The sequence below is a fragment of the Anoplopoma fimbria genome, chromosome 24, assembly GCF_027596085.1.
Source record: "Anoplopoma fimbria isolate UVic2021 breed Golden Eagle Sablefish chromosome 24, Afim_UVic_2022, whole genome shotgun sequence".
Lineage (NCBI taxonomy): Eukaryota > Metazoa > Chordata > Actinopteri > Perciformes > Anoplopomatidae > Anoplopoma > Anoplopoma fimbria.
Window position 1 is genome coordinate 18,159,593 of NC_072472.1, and position 15,427 is coordinate 18,175,019.

Below are 15,427 nucleotides of genomic sequence, written 5' to 3' on the forward strand. Positions count from 1 at the left end.
AATATTGGTGTAAAGCAGAACAGCTGAATGCCAGAGTGGGTTACATCAGCCACTCTGCTTCGCTACTGCCCCCTTCTGGCCTGGACAGGATCCAACACTGATCCACTTAAAATAGGCAAAATACTGATCCCAACAAAAATATTAACTTCCCTAAATATCTGTACACAGTCCCACTAATATGATTTAAAACACTTAAAACAGAGGTTCTGTTTCAAGAGACACAGATATTCCTTTCAGTTCATGCAGAGTGCATATTTTGTGGTGGACAATTATGTCTGGGGGCTAAAGTTGTAGTCCAAACATATGTTTATTTTTATTTATTTTTTTATCATTAATTTCCACCAGTGGTGAAATGTAACTAAGAAGGCTACATATACTCAATTACCAAAACAAATATTCAAGGATCAAAGGATCAAGTGTGCCTTTATGGGTTGAGAAATGTCTCATATTTGTCAGGATAAATAAACAATTTCATAGTAAAACAAGGACACAGTCCACTATTCTACAGGATAAGTACTTTATTTTTGCTGCTTTAAGTAAATTTTACTGAAAATATCATTTTATCGCTCGGTGAACTTACACACATTTTGACACACCAAACCCCAGTTTTGTCAAAAACAATGAATCTTTATTGATTTTCCACCCTAAGTGAGCATAAAGAGCTCATGGGGCACTCCAATGTATGCTGTATTATATTCAAGCGTTACTCTTCCAGAAGACAAAGGTGTTGGATATTATACTGTAGGTCTATTGAAAGAAATGTTCCAGTGTTAATGATATTACCTAAGCCTTTCCATCCCTGTAATAAGGTGGGCATGAAAGCTTGACATAAATAACTAACATCCATGGTCAATTATTTTGTTATGTCATGTCCCTGTGACATATACTGTACTTTAGGAACACACTTCTTGTTTTTACACAGGGTCTGTTTCTCAGACATTACAGACATCAGATCCATGATTGTGTCTTGACTTGAATATTTCATTGACTGTCAGCCCAACATCTGCTGACCTGCCTAACATGCAATATTCCCCTCTTACTGCAGACAGACTGTCACTGTGCATCAGCCAGTGGAGCGTATCATTGTCCACCACCTTTCCCTCTACTCCCCTTCCTCTTATTTCCTACAAAATAAGCATCATCACAGCCGACTATTTGGGACTCAGAGAACAAATGCGTACAGTTTCGACACCCCATTGCCAAATGTGACAGTAGTGGAGTAATGGCGTTGTGAGTAGAGTTAAAGTCACACTCCACACACTGCACCGACAGGCACCCCCACGGAGGGGTGTGTCTGATGGTGTGACCGTGCAGACACTGATGAGTTGCGACCCTCTTTGACCCACCCAGCCGTCGCCCTTCCCCCACCCATGTTTTCACGGCTAGCTCTGTCAGTACTGTTACCATTGTTTGCACTCTTTGTGCTGTTTGCACCGTTAGCTGCTAGTTGCTGTTCAGCCATGCCCCATGTTAAGAGCTATGTGGATGATATGCCTCAATCAAAGATATACTCTGAAATTCCAAATTAGCACCTTTAAATGGTGGATTTCATGCAATTATCAGATGTGGCTCCAAAGGCTGTGCTGTTCTTTCCTAAGGGGTCTCCTTAGCTGGTTTTCCATCTTATGCTGCCTTAATATGACCCCAGACGACCCTTTATGAGGGTCATTTAGCAGGGTGCTAGTACAAACAGGAGGGAGATCGGATATTTTCAATAAATGTTTTTTGCCTCTCTTCATTGACAACACAAACATGCTAAAGTGCTATGTTGCTATTGTAGTTTAATGTGTTAGCATTCTAATATTTGCACTATTAGCACTAAACACAGTGTTCAGCTGAGGCTGATGGGAACGTCGTTATATTTTTTTAGGTATTTGGTCATGAACCAAAGTATTGCAATTTAAATGTTGAAATGATGACGGTGCTTGATGAAAAGTCAGGGGATCACCAAAGAGACTGCAAATCATCCTGAGGGGGGCGTAAATGTGTGGACCAAATTTCATGGCTATACATCCGATGGGTGTTGAGACATTGCGCTCAAAACCACACACATCAATAGTTGCTCTAGGAAAATTTTGAAGATCACCAGTGGATACATCCTCTTGGGACTACGAATGTCTGTAAAATGTATCCTCTAATAGGTCTAATAGATATTTCAGTATGGATCAAAGAGGGTCTCTAGATTAAGACATGGCTGTATTTGGCTTTAAGTTACATATTTCTGTTGTTTCAACATTTGTTTTTCAATAACAATATCTCAACGTGCAGTGGATCTTTTATAGACCCAACCTGTTAAAGAAACCCCATGTAACATAAAATAAATATTTCCCTTTCATCCTCTAATCACCCAGACCATTGTTACTGCAGAGAAAGACAGATTTAAGAGAAAAGCTAAAAGAGTAAATGAGTGAAGAAACATGACGCTTCCATTGAGGGAATGGTGGGTCACAGACCTGTCACCCCCCTGTTCTGACAGCTCCGCTCACTCTTCCTTCTGTCTCTGTAACCTGTACAACATACACAAGACATTTATGTGCAGCTTCATACCTTGCATCAATGTCCCATAAAACTTTCAATATAAAATTAGACCTCAGCTCATCTGGCATTTTAACACTCACTCAATGTGAGTTTGTGGGAGTCGCAGCCTTTGGCGGAGCCCGCCTTACTTGTTTCTTTCCATGTCTCCTGTCTCCTTCTGACAGTATCAGTAGTGTTTCAGCAGGACTTTAATGGCTTGCCCTCTGACACTCTGGGGAGGCTCTGGAGTAAGTGCCATGAGGAGGGAGACTTCTCCGGGATGATGGGAGGTGACTTGCCCTCCTTTTTTCTCCCCTTGCTCTGACTCAAAGAAGGCAGGCAGGGTTGTGATCAAATACTGTTTTCATCATAAAAGTTTGATATTTCCCTCTTGCAAAAGATTGGAATCGGCCTTTCCAAAACTCACAACCCTCCTTTCATTATTATTTTATTTATGTCCGGTGTCCTGCGGTAATTCAACTTTCCGTATAAGCTCCTGCTTTGTGGCACTGGTGTGGTCTACATGCATCTTGTGACGAATCAGAGTATTTCTCGTTACGGTCATTGCAGGGGCTGATGTATGACGATGGTTGCTGAATAGGAGGGCTTGTTGCAGCATAATGACTTCCCTTTGTGGTAGGTCATGAGGTCTGGCTCCACAATGACGCCTCCGATCTGGATGGTCTGTGTTGTTGACCAGGATCACATGGACGTTCCCGTGTAGCACTTCACACAAGAGTCACTAATTTAGATGGCTTGCAGCTTCACCCATAGAAGAGGCATCCTCACCCTCCCTATTCACTTCATTATGGTCCAGCGCCTCCCCCCACAACCTCTTTCTCTCGCCCTGATATCTCAGTCCCCCCACTTATTCACTCCCTTGCTCAAAGGCAAAAACTCACAGGGACACTCAACCCATTTGCCTGCAGCTTAAAGTCACTCTTTTCTGCCCCTTTGCAGCACATGTGCATGGGAGAGATGGGACCCACGATTGTACGTAATCATTTTGGAGCTGGATTTAGAGGTGTGTTGAGGCTAAGATTCTTAGCTGTCTTTAAGTCCTGCAGCCTTTATCCTGATAAAAACTATTTCACCTCACACACTTAAGGGGAAGGTTTTAGGCAAATTACCATGTCCAGGTGTCAGGATGGTGTTAGTTATCCCCCAGTGTCTGAGAGAACGTGATCGTTATTGTGTGTTGTATTATGTGTTATTGGGAAATTAAGGCAAGAACGAGGGGTAGTAATTAATGTTTGGTATTGTGTGATTACTGTTAAATTATATATTAGCTAACAAAGAATGGGCTTAGTTTTGCGACAACTGCATCTTTATACCGATTATATTTTTTTATATAACTTCTTTTGTCGCTTATTATATTTTTCATTGCTGATCTTATGTAGTGTAAGGTGACTTTGAGAGCCATGAAAGGCGCCATAATACTAACAATATCAAAATTGTACAAAAGTTAGCTTTAACGTCATTCATTTTCTTGTTACAACAAAAGCCATGATGCTTACACATTTTGAGGAAAATGCAATAAAATTATAGAAACACCCTGATCAAAGCTTCGAGTATGGCACGGTTTTCAGCTGTCAAACCTGAGAAAATTGTGTGGGGAATAGTGTAATAATAATGGATTTTATTTATATAGCACACTTTAAAATACAAAGAAATCTCAAGGTGCTGCACAGGGTAGAACAATCACAATAATCAAATATAATAATAAAACACTAAAAACAAACAAAAAATAAAATAAGAATTTAAATAAATTAATTAATTTAATCATAATGAAATCTAAGAATATATATTAAAACTGAACAACCACCCAAACACAAGAAATCTAAATTACCAAGACCTTAGGGGAAGGCAGAGAGGAACAGGTGAGTTTTAAGATTTGATTTAAAAGCGGTGAGGGAGTCTAACTGATTAGCCGTCCAAGGTGGCGTGCTATGAAGTTTATGGTGTGTGAGGGGAGTAAGTACCCTTCTTTTTGTTAAGGCAGTTTTGTCACCATATGCAACCTTGGCAAAAGAACATTGTTTAATCCTCTGCTAATGTGTCCTTGCGAGCCATCAATGCTTACAAACGCCCATCTGACCTCCCATACCATGCTCAAACCTCAGAAGCTCAGAAGATTATAACGCCATAGAGGGTCATCGCTAAGAACCAGAAGTGAAACGTGTTATCCTGCCGTTATCCTGCTAATGTCAAAAGCTGATGGTTTGCTGTTCTTAAATGAGACACCCAAAAAGCAAAATACAGATGGCTTCAAGCGGCTTATCGCTATCCTCTAGCTAGCTACACGCACACTCCACTTTCCAGGAAGAAGTGAACTGTTTGATAAGGTTTATCACCTGATCATTAAATCCATTTAATTGGAAGCCAGGATGCAACACAAATATAACACAGTGCTTACTGGATTTTGTGAGAAGGTCTATTAGTAATCCCACTGACCCATTTAGTGCATGTTAGTGCATGTGAGTGTGCCCCGCTAGCTAGGTCATAGCCATCACGCTGAACTGCTCTCACACGCTGGTTACAGCAGATTACACCGTCGCCACGGAAGCATGGAGGCCGGCCCCTGAGTTCCACGCAGGTTTACACTGTTAGCTATGGCGGCACTGTTGCTGTTGTTAGCACTGTAAGTGATGTTTGCACCATTAGCTTCTAGCCAAGGGCTCAGTGTTAGCCATGTTGCAAATGCCAAATGCATCACAAAGAAAATGGTGTTACCTTTTAAGATATGATGCAATTATTTTCAGTGTCAAATACAGTAGCCTACAATTGTAACTAAAATAGCATTGGATTGATGGGATCACATTTTTATCATCATTGTACTAATTAATTGTTAAAAAGTCTCCATCACCCAGACAACAATTAGTTAAGATTTCCAGAGGGTGATCTTGCTATTACTTGAGCTGTTGTCTTCATGTATCATTGTTAAAGGCAAAGCTGTTTCAGGGTACATAGACCAAAGTAACAGTTTCGCCTGGAGACGCCAAACTTTCCTTGCCCTGCCCATGACCTACCGCTTTCACGTTGTTGTTGTTACTTGATTAGGGCCCTTAGTCTTAAAGGGGGAAAAAAGGGAATATTCATAAAAGCCTTAGTTAGTAAATGCTTGTTCAAAGGCTGTTATTGGACAAGACAAGAGTGTCTGATTTTCCTAGCGGCCCCTTTTTGTCCCTCACCCTTTTTGTTCATTCTAAATCTGGGTACGTGAACAAATACAGATGCTCGCAGATGCAAAAAAACACAGCGGGGAGAAGTGAAAAGAAACAGTTGACTCATCTCATTGCTAATTCCCTGCAGGCGATGGAGGCAGCTCTCAAGTCACTGAATTTGTGTTGCTATGTGTTGACTTTTCAGTTTGGATTAAGGTGAGGGTGAAGGCAGGAGGACATGCTGGAGCCGGGGAGCTGTCCAACGCCTCCTCTGTCACTTCGTCTGCTGCTTTTAACGGCAACAATTTCACATACGCAACACAACCGCCTGTAAAGGCAAGCAGACTCCCGCTGAACTCCAGCTAGCCTGCAACACTACTCAGCTATTGACATTGGCTCAGCCTTTTGCAGAGTAGCCCAAGAGTAGGTGACAGGGTGAGACTGAATGGGAGCTGCAGACCGGTGCCACAATACCTTCACCCACAATCTTGGCACACTGGCAGATAATACAAGATGACAATGTGTTTGTGTTTATGTAAAAATGCTTTCTTATGACAATTAGGTTTCCCACTGTGGCGTGGTGTTAGCAGGATTCCTGAGAAGCTCATTGGACTAAGCCTGAACAGCAACAAGGTCATTTTATGAGTTTGTCATATGTGACAAAATCAGATTTGCCAGAGCAAGACACCGAAAAGTATCTTCCCTGCTCAAACTTTCACTCGACTGTATGCTGAATCTACAGCATTTTAAATGACACCCTTGCATGCTTTGTGATAAAGTCAGTCAATATAAAAGGTGTTTTCTGACACTGTGTTTTGGCTGTACATTACATCCCCAAAGGATGATTTTAAGATTATCTTTTTTAGAGGAATGCAAGGTCACAAATGGTCAATCCCCGGAGAACAGATGCAGACTGAATCATGGAGCCAAGTCAAGAAGGGTTATCACTTAGACACGAGACAGTTATTGAACCTGACGATACATAAATCTACTTATTCAATACTTACAAGTCGTAACTTACGGTTAATGAGTTCAAGTCCTTTTAGCCCAATGACAATAAGCCAATCAAAACTCTTGCTCTCTAAGGATAACAACTCGACTCTGAGGTGCTCTCAGTTCAGAGAGCTTTACATCCTGTAATAGACCAGGAGCTCAGTTCGGTTAAAGACACCTACATGTAATCACCTGTGTTTGTAAAGTCTGCGCAGCCAAGTCTGAATAAAGTTTCCTCTCCTTGGCTCAGCTCTGTCTTTTCCGCCTTGGTCTGATACAATTTCTGCATCGCTGCAGGCCTAATCTTGCAACCCAATTGCCAGAAAACAAGATGGCATTGTTTCTGCAAACAACAAGATTTGTTGAATGTTGTATAATGCTAGAAGAAACGCACAATGTCACATCTGTAATGTTGTGAATTGGATGGTTGCATCTTTATAGCGTTTTAACCCGTTGATTTCATTGTTTTTGTTTTTTTTTGCCTATTGTATTTTTCGTTTCTGATCTTATGTAATTTCAGGTGACTTTGAGAGCCAACAACGGCGCGTATTAATATTATTATAAAATGGTACCACAGTTAGCTTTTACTTCTTGGCATAAAATTCTTGCCATAATGCTTACACATTTTGAGGAAAATGGGATTAAAATGTTAGAAAAAAACCTGATCAAAGCTTTGAGTAAGGCACAGTTTTCAGCTGTCAAACTGTAACAAATACTTGGTTAAGGTTGGTAAAAGGACCTGGTTTGTGATTAAATAATACTGTAAAAGCGTTACATAACAACATAACGCAACAACGTAATGCAACAACGTAATGCAACAACGTAATGCAACAACGTAATGCAACAATGTAACGCAACAATGTAACGCAACAACTGTATCAACGCGACTAACGTCAATGAATAATAAAAAATAACCACAAAAATTTGTATGTAACCTTAGGTAAAAATGTAACTTCATCACGCAACAAGGTTAAACTTAAAACTAACTTTCTGTTTCACACGGACACAAAGGGCGTTCTCCTGGCTGAGATCATTGACAATCATCCACCACCCCTCCCATGTGACCTTACTGGAACTCGTTATATTCGTTATTACACCACATAACTTTTATACGACATAACTTTCAATAACGGTCCCTCCACGGGCTACGTCACTTTTTCTCACCAAATGCAAACATTTTTGCAGAAACGTACAATGCCAACATGTTCCCCTGGTGACTGGGCAGAATCTCTGGACCCATTGTGATTAGTTTAGATTAGCCTCTGATGGGACTACGCAAAGCTTTTGGAATTGCCTCATATGAAGTCATTAGCAATATTGCAAGAATTGTTTATTTATTTTGATAACTAACAGGATTCATTTTACACAATACAGTGAGCTGAATTCCGAAGAACACAACCGACATACTGTACAAAGGTATATCTCAACAATCTGTTACTTTAAGTGATAAAATCATGCAGGAGTTGGTGGTGTTTTCGTGTTTTTTTTAGCTATGCCCATACTGCCTGTATTGCTGCAGTCCTTCAGTCTGTCTTTATGTCGGCACTTTGGCAATCTCTTAGCAACATCTGCACTGCTAACACAATAACAAAGCTATCAGGTTAAAATAAGTACATGTGCACCAACACGCACATACAGATGCCAGCCAGTTGGTGTTGCCATATGGTATAGTAAGAGTGCAGGGACAAGATGAGCAGATAGATGTGCCAGAATGCATCAAAATAGCACCACCAAGTTTGGTATACACTACATTTACATTTACCTAATTTACTCCACTTTCCCTTGATATGTTTCTCACAATGTTCTTTGACCTGGAAACAGGCCTGTGCAAGCCTCCAGTTTCTCTTTTCTTATTTAGCTACACTAAACCACCTTTAGCCTGTGACCACATAAATAAACAATGGTTAGGTGTACCGTATTTTCCGCACTATAGGGCGCACTGGATTATAAGGCGCACTGTCAATGAATGGTCTATTTTCGATCTTTTTTCATATATAAGGCGCACCGGACTATAGGCGCATTAAGCGAAACAAAACAGTCAGTCAGTCAAACTTCCTCCACTTCCGTACCATTGATTCATTAATGTTGAATTCTCTCGCAGCTGCTCTATTCCCATGTTCTACTGCGTGACTGATAGCCTTGAGTTTGAAGTCCGCGTCGTAAGCGTGTCTCTTGACAGGTGCCATGTTGGGTCCTTATACACACACACTGTAATATTATGGTGAAGCACAGTATGTATTACTCCGCGACGCTCCTGACTACGGTAGCCGTAATGCTGCAAGCGGTGCGGCTTTGTAGTTTACCAAAGTCGTACTAAAACATTTTGACAGAGCGCCGTGTACCACACAAAACCGCTTCGAGGTCAGTAAGCACAACCAGAATTAATCCATATATAAAGCGCTCCGGATTATAAGGCGCACTGTCGTTTTTTGAGAAAATTAAAGGCTTTTAAGTGCACCTTATAGTGCGGAAAATACGGTAACTAAGCTTACTCCCCAATGAGTGTGGGACAAATAAATTGTATTATTATCATGGAAATAAAAAGGAATATTAGGATTAAGTACTCATCGACTTGGCCACTAGGAGCCAGAGCCGGGGATCGATCTGCCAATTATTTGATTGAAGGATGACTTGCTCTACCAATGAGCTACAGTTGCCCGTGTCAGACAATGTATCACTCTCTTGAACATCAGAGGCTTCTGCTAGCAGAACAGCAGCCAATTACATTCCAATGTCATCAAGGAGTAATACATGGTAATCAATTATGCAGCACATTTCAACGCGCAACACAACAAAGGAGCACTTTTTGTACCATGTGATATTATTTATAAAGTAATATAGAATTTTCTTTTCACCCTTTTATTTAATTTCCTTTCTTGATTTCATTAATGTAACCATACCAACAGCATGCCTCTATGTGTTACGTTGTTTGGTCGATAGCTCCACCACTTTGATCCAGACTAAACTATCTCAAGTACTAGATGCATTGCACAAAATGTTTCCGAGACATCCATGGTGCCTAGAGGATGAGTTTTAATGACTTTGGGGATCTCCTTACTTTGCCTCTAGAGCCACCAGCAAGTCAATTAATATCTATTTTCACTTATCTAAAATATGTTTACATCTACTGGATGAATCCACTCAAAAATTGGCACAGACATTTGTGATTCCTTTGCTATGCATCCTGACTTTTTTACTGCCACCATGAATTCCACATTTGTGGTTTTCAGTGAAATGTCTCAAAAACTACTGGAGTGATTGTCATGACATTTGGTGCAGATATCCATGTCCCCCAAAGGATACCTTGTAATCACTTTGAATTTCAATTTGTCCAAGACTTTGTACTTTACCTAATACCTGCAAAAACAATAGCCTCAGTTGTACTTTATGTCTGGTGCTCATTAGCAACTGTCAGCATAGTACACTAAACTAATACCAGACAACAGACGAGGGTCTAGTGACGCACACTCAACCCACATTAGACACATTCTCATCAGATTGTTGGACTGCGGGCAAACCTGCGTCTTCATAATTCACGTAAGATGTGGGCCCATGCGTGTGCTACAGCGTTTCTTCATAGATCACTACTCATCTAACATCATCTAAAGCGGATGGTGTTTGTACTCCGAGGAATGAAAATGATGAGCACGGAGCAATGTGGTGCTACATCAGGCAATCATTGATTTATTAGGATTTATGTTCTATGGCCTTATGGAAACAATAATGCATCAAGCAATTTTCTGAGCTGTGGAACATCTACAGAGCAAGAAATGTGGAAAAGAAGAAAAAAGCTAACATTTTGAAGTGGCATCCCAGTTGCAACGATAACAATTGTATTACTTCATTGCACTTTGTTGTACTTTAAAAAAAAATTAACACACCAGGAAGGTTTAAAAGAACACACAGCTACATGTACTGGTGTAACAAAAACAAAAAATGTTTACAGCATCACTGTTACATTGTAGCTTATCTCTGTAAAGTGAGCTGCAATGCCACACAGCTACACTGACTATCATGTAATATTGAGTGCAGTGGAGCCCTCTTGTCTTGTCAGGTCCCATCCACCACTGTCAGATGCCCTTAGGCACTGAGGCAACCCTATTTGGCTATGAAAGGTCCCTTAGTAGACACTTAGGGCCCTCATACTGCTACCAGGGGTTCCAAGAGAACTAGTCTCCAAAAACACTTTTAGGTGAGGCCGGGTGAGAGATGAGTTGAAAAGGCAGCTCTAAAATAGCCTTCTGCTGGCTGTCTCTGCTGCCCTGATGGGATTTCTGACGCGTTTGGATACCGGAAAATGCACAGGAGTGGCAGGCTTGAAAAGACACGGAGTAAATTATTTAATAGAAAATCTGAGGAAGCAAAGCAACCCAAGAGCTGCAGCATCCAAACCTTTGTTAAACTAATGTCCTCAGTCAGACATGACCTTTTTTATTGTCCTCTCCCTTTTAACATGTTTTTTTCTCCCACAGAGTATCCTAAATTGATTTCATGCCTCTAAAACAGTATGATGTCATAGATAGTTTATCCAAAGTTCAAGCCAATATTTCAATATTTAACATCCAACTGTTAAAGAGGTTTCATCATGATAAGGTTATACATTTTATGATAATTACTCTATACCACATAGAAGAAAGCAAATTGCATCTGTATGGACCTGAGAATGCTTTCTTTGCTATTGTTAATTAAAATGCAGTTGATGATTGGTTTAACAGCAGTAAGAAAAAAAAGTAAGACAGCACTGTCATCTTGATTGCTACTATGTTAAAAACATATAAGAAGCTTTCACAGTTGAGAGCCACACATACACAGCCATCATTCTATCTGAAAGGACTGCTAAATGAATTTGAAGGAAAACGCGTCTTCCTGCAAATCAAATAAATCTAAACAAACAAAGTTATAGTGGTACGACAGTGCTCTATTAAGGAGGCTTACTTCCAAAATAATAAGTCTGTCTGCCATGCCAATGAGTCGAATGTTGGACCTGTCTAGGAGGCAAAAATATTTCCTAATTTCATTAAGTGAACAAAAGATGCTTTAAGGCCATTGGACGTTTTGTATCCAGTGCCACTTTGCACTGGGGGTTCACAAGGCTTTAAGATGGTTACAATTGACATGGCCTCTCTTACAGCGTGTCTATTAGGCACTGATTCAATTTGGGGCTATATATTTATAGTCTCAGCATTAACAATGACATGGCCCTCTCTTTATAATTAGTTGTGTCTCTGCTTTCTCTGTCATTAGATTAAGTTGGAATCCTAGAAACTCAAAGTCCGTGCTTGAAACACCACCACAAATGGGTTAATGTAACCCAAAATGCATTACTACAACATTAAGTTTATCCCGTAGACAACGCGTCTCTTCCTCGGAGGTCATTGGATACACACATGAGTCATTCACACTAAATTGCCTACGAAGAGCCGTGTGTCTCTGTTTCTGTTTTGCTCTATCTCAATCTTTTAGTTTAAAGTAATGAAACCACTCCATTCAATGAACTCAACTCACATGGTCGACTGTGGCGTTCAGGAAAGCTGGATGAATTTGTTCAAAAGAAATGCTAACGTAGGCATGTCAATGCTCACAATGACAATGCTAACATTATTATTTTTAACAGGTATAATATTTATCATTTTTAGCATCACGAGTTTAGTGTGTTAACAGAACCAAAGCTGATGATGAGGGCATTGTCATTAGTTTTGAAAACTTTATAAAAATAAAAACGTAATCAATTAAACTTTCGTTGTGCATGATAAAAGGTTAAGTGACCATCAAAGTTATGAAAATTCATGCCTTTCTTGGCAATCCATCCAATAGTTGGTGACATTTTTCTAAACATAACCTCCTAGTGGCACTAAAGGATACTTCAGGGAATCACAGATTCAACTGGAAACCGTACAATATAGTAAGAAAAGAAAGAACACAACTATGTAAGACAGACACCCCCACCCCCCCCCACACACACACACACACACACACACACACACACACACACACACACACACACACACACACACACACACACACACACACACACACACACACACACAACGCCTACCCATTTCAATGAATCCATTATGCACTTATTATATCAATCATCTCCTCTTTCACTCTGTCCATGTTAATGACTTTAGACATGGCAGATAATGCTATGCTTCAAGCAGATTGGTGGCCTTCGGTGCAGAACAAAAGGTAAGTATGTGTATACTACATTGCAGTACAGTATGCATGTTCATGTGAAAACAAATGGGTCAGTTGGGTATGAAGCTAGTTTTGAGTACCCTATGGCATGAAAGCTATATACTACAGTAAGTCTGCCAGGAATGATTAAAGACCTGGTGGAGCATCACCAGTGAAGATACCTAGTGTCTCCTTGTGTTTATGGCTTAATGACATCGCCATGTGCCTTTAGTTAGGCATCAATCCAATTAGCCTACATGGAGAAAAATAAATGTACACAAAATATAAAATGAAAAGGCAGTTAAAAACTTTAACCTCATCGGAAATGTGTAATTTCCAATCCATTACCGAGACAGAATAAAACACATGTCACACTGTTAATACTCTTATGCAACATTGTATTTGCTTTTTAGATACTTATTTGGTTATAAGTTACATTAGCAGAATTGCTCTTCAGGTATTCATTGTAAAAAATGTCCCTGAATATATTTCTAACTGTTGAAAATAAAAAAATGACATTAAAAGAAGGAGAGTTAGGTCAAAGACAGTAAATGCAATGTCCCTTCCATGCCATGTTTATCTTCTGCTAGTTCTGTTTTTTGTGCAAATGCCCTTGAAAAAGAACAAAAACAGAAAATAAGGTGCAAACACATTTGTTTTTAGCCTGTAAGCAGTGTACAACGCATGGTGTAAAAACATGCTAAATCTGGCACGAAAATGAAATGGTATGGAAACCAAAAAGAATAACAAAACCCATGAGTGACCTCTAAGATGCAGAACAAAGTGTTCAGCTCTCTAATAGAGTTCATCATCTTAACCCCTTTTGTTGAATGAGCCACATTCACATTCCACTCTGCTGGAGCTCAAAACGGAGACCAAAATCTGAGCGTTAGAAAGTGATATCATCATGAATCATTCCAAATAAGCATGGACAGACATTTTCATATAACAGCACATATATGATTCATATGTAATGAAAAATAAATGGAGGCAGAGGGTATCTTTCCTGCGCAATACAGGAAAGATACTTATAATTGAATCCATAAATAAGTCTTTTTGTGGTAATGCAGCACCCTGCTTTTGGAGCTACACTAATCCCAGCATCTAGCTCTTACAATCAGGATAAACAGATCCATGTGTTGTGTCTATTATGTTACCAAGATGATGTCATGATTAAAACAAAGCGCTACAGAGCCCAGACAACACTTGAGGTGACCGGTCCTTAGAGCTCTCTGCTCGGCCCTAAGTCCACACTTAAGTTATCTTCCTGTCCTCTCCTCCCGTTTGTCATTTAAGAGTGCTCTCCAACCTTCAGATGTGATACCCACTTTACTGTTTTGCCCTTTGGATGACTTGCCGGGAACCCTCAGTGGCCTAACATTCCTCTGAATTTGTCCCAGGTGTGGACTGTGACCAGAGAGGTGAAATTCATGCACCATCACTCAGATTGATTGCCTCCTTCCTGTTCTGGCGCTTCTCTCAAACAGTCGGCTGGGAATGGTGGCATATAAACCATCCCTCTCAGTAGCGCTGAGTGAGGAAAAGCAGACCCAAACACACCCACTCCCCTCTTCAACTCCCAAAATTTTTCTTTCAATGTTGTCATTTGGCTGTGTTAGAAAGGCAACATCGTGCACGCCACGTATGTGAAAATCAACAGAAAGGAGTGGAGAATGATGTTTTCCCTCCCGTCTTCTCTTGACCATGCTTCTCTGAACTCCCTCTCATGGCTCTGATTACAAGTTATTACCCTTCACTTTCTTGGGAGCCATTGATCATTTGTTGGACCTGTGAGATCACTTCCTAACCCGGGCCTTTCCTGCCTTGTAACTGTCAAGCGGCACTCCATTTCAACTTGCACTCATTGAAGTCCAGCCCTTGCTACAGCAAGGAGAAAAACAGAAGACTGTTTTTAAAATTACTATTTCTAGTCTACCCAAGGAGAAAAAGTCTGATAAAAAGCTTACAATCATTATGCGCTGCTTTTGAATAGTTATATATTCTGTTTGTTGATGTAACAACAATCACGGCGTATGTTACATGGAGCATTTTCTCTAAGATCCTAAGAATTAACAAACTATTGTCCCTGACATATCCACCATATTTTGTCTTTATCTCTCTCTCTCTTGTGATATTCAAACTTCTGTGTGCAATATTATTCAAATACATTTTCAAGGGTAAATATAAAATGAAGATGCAAAAATGTTTGAAATTAATAAAAGCAAACTAAGGTGTTATACCAAATTGGTCAGTGTGTAGAATATTGCTGGTATTATATATATATATATATATATATATATATATATATAGGCCTGGAGGTTTTCCTGAGAGGGAACATCATGCTTCGCTCTAAATTCTTCCAGAATATAACAATTAAGTAAATGTTTTCATCGAGAAAACAGCCATTTGATTTGCTACAAATTGTACCTAGAAAAGAAAAGAAACAAAAACTGTGGATTAGTGAAGGGGGGAAACTGTGAGAGTGAGATTATCATTGTGCAAGTCCTAATAAATTGTGCAAATTAAAGCACCTTAACATTAGTATTATTATCTAAAATGTGGAAATTGGAATGGAG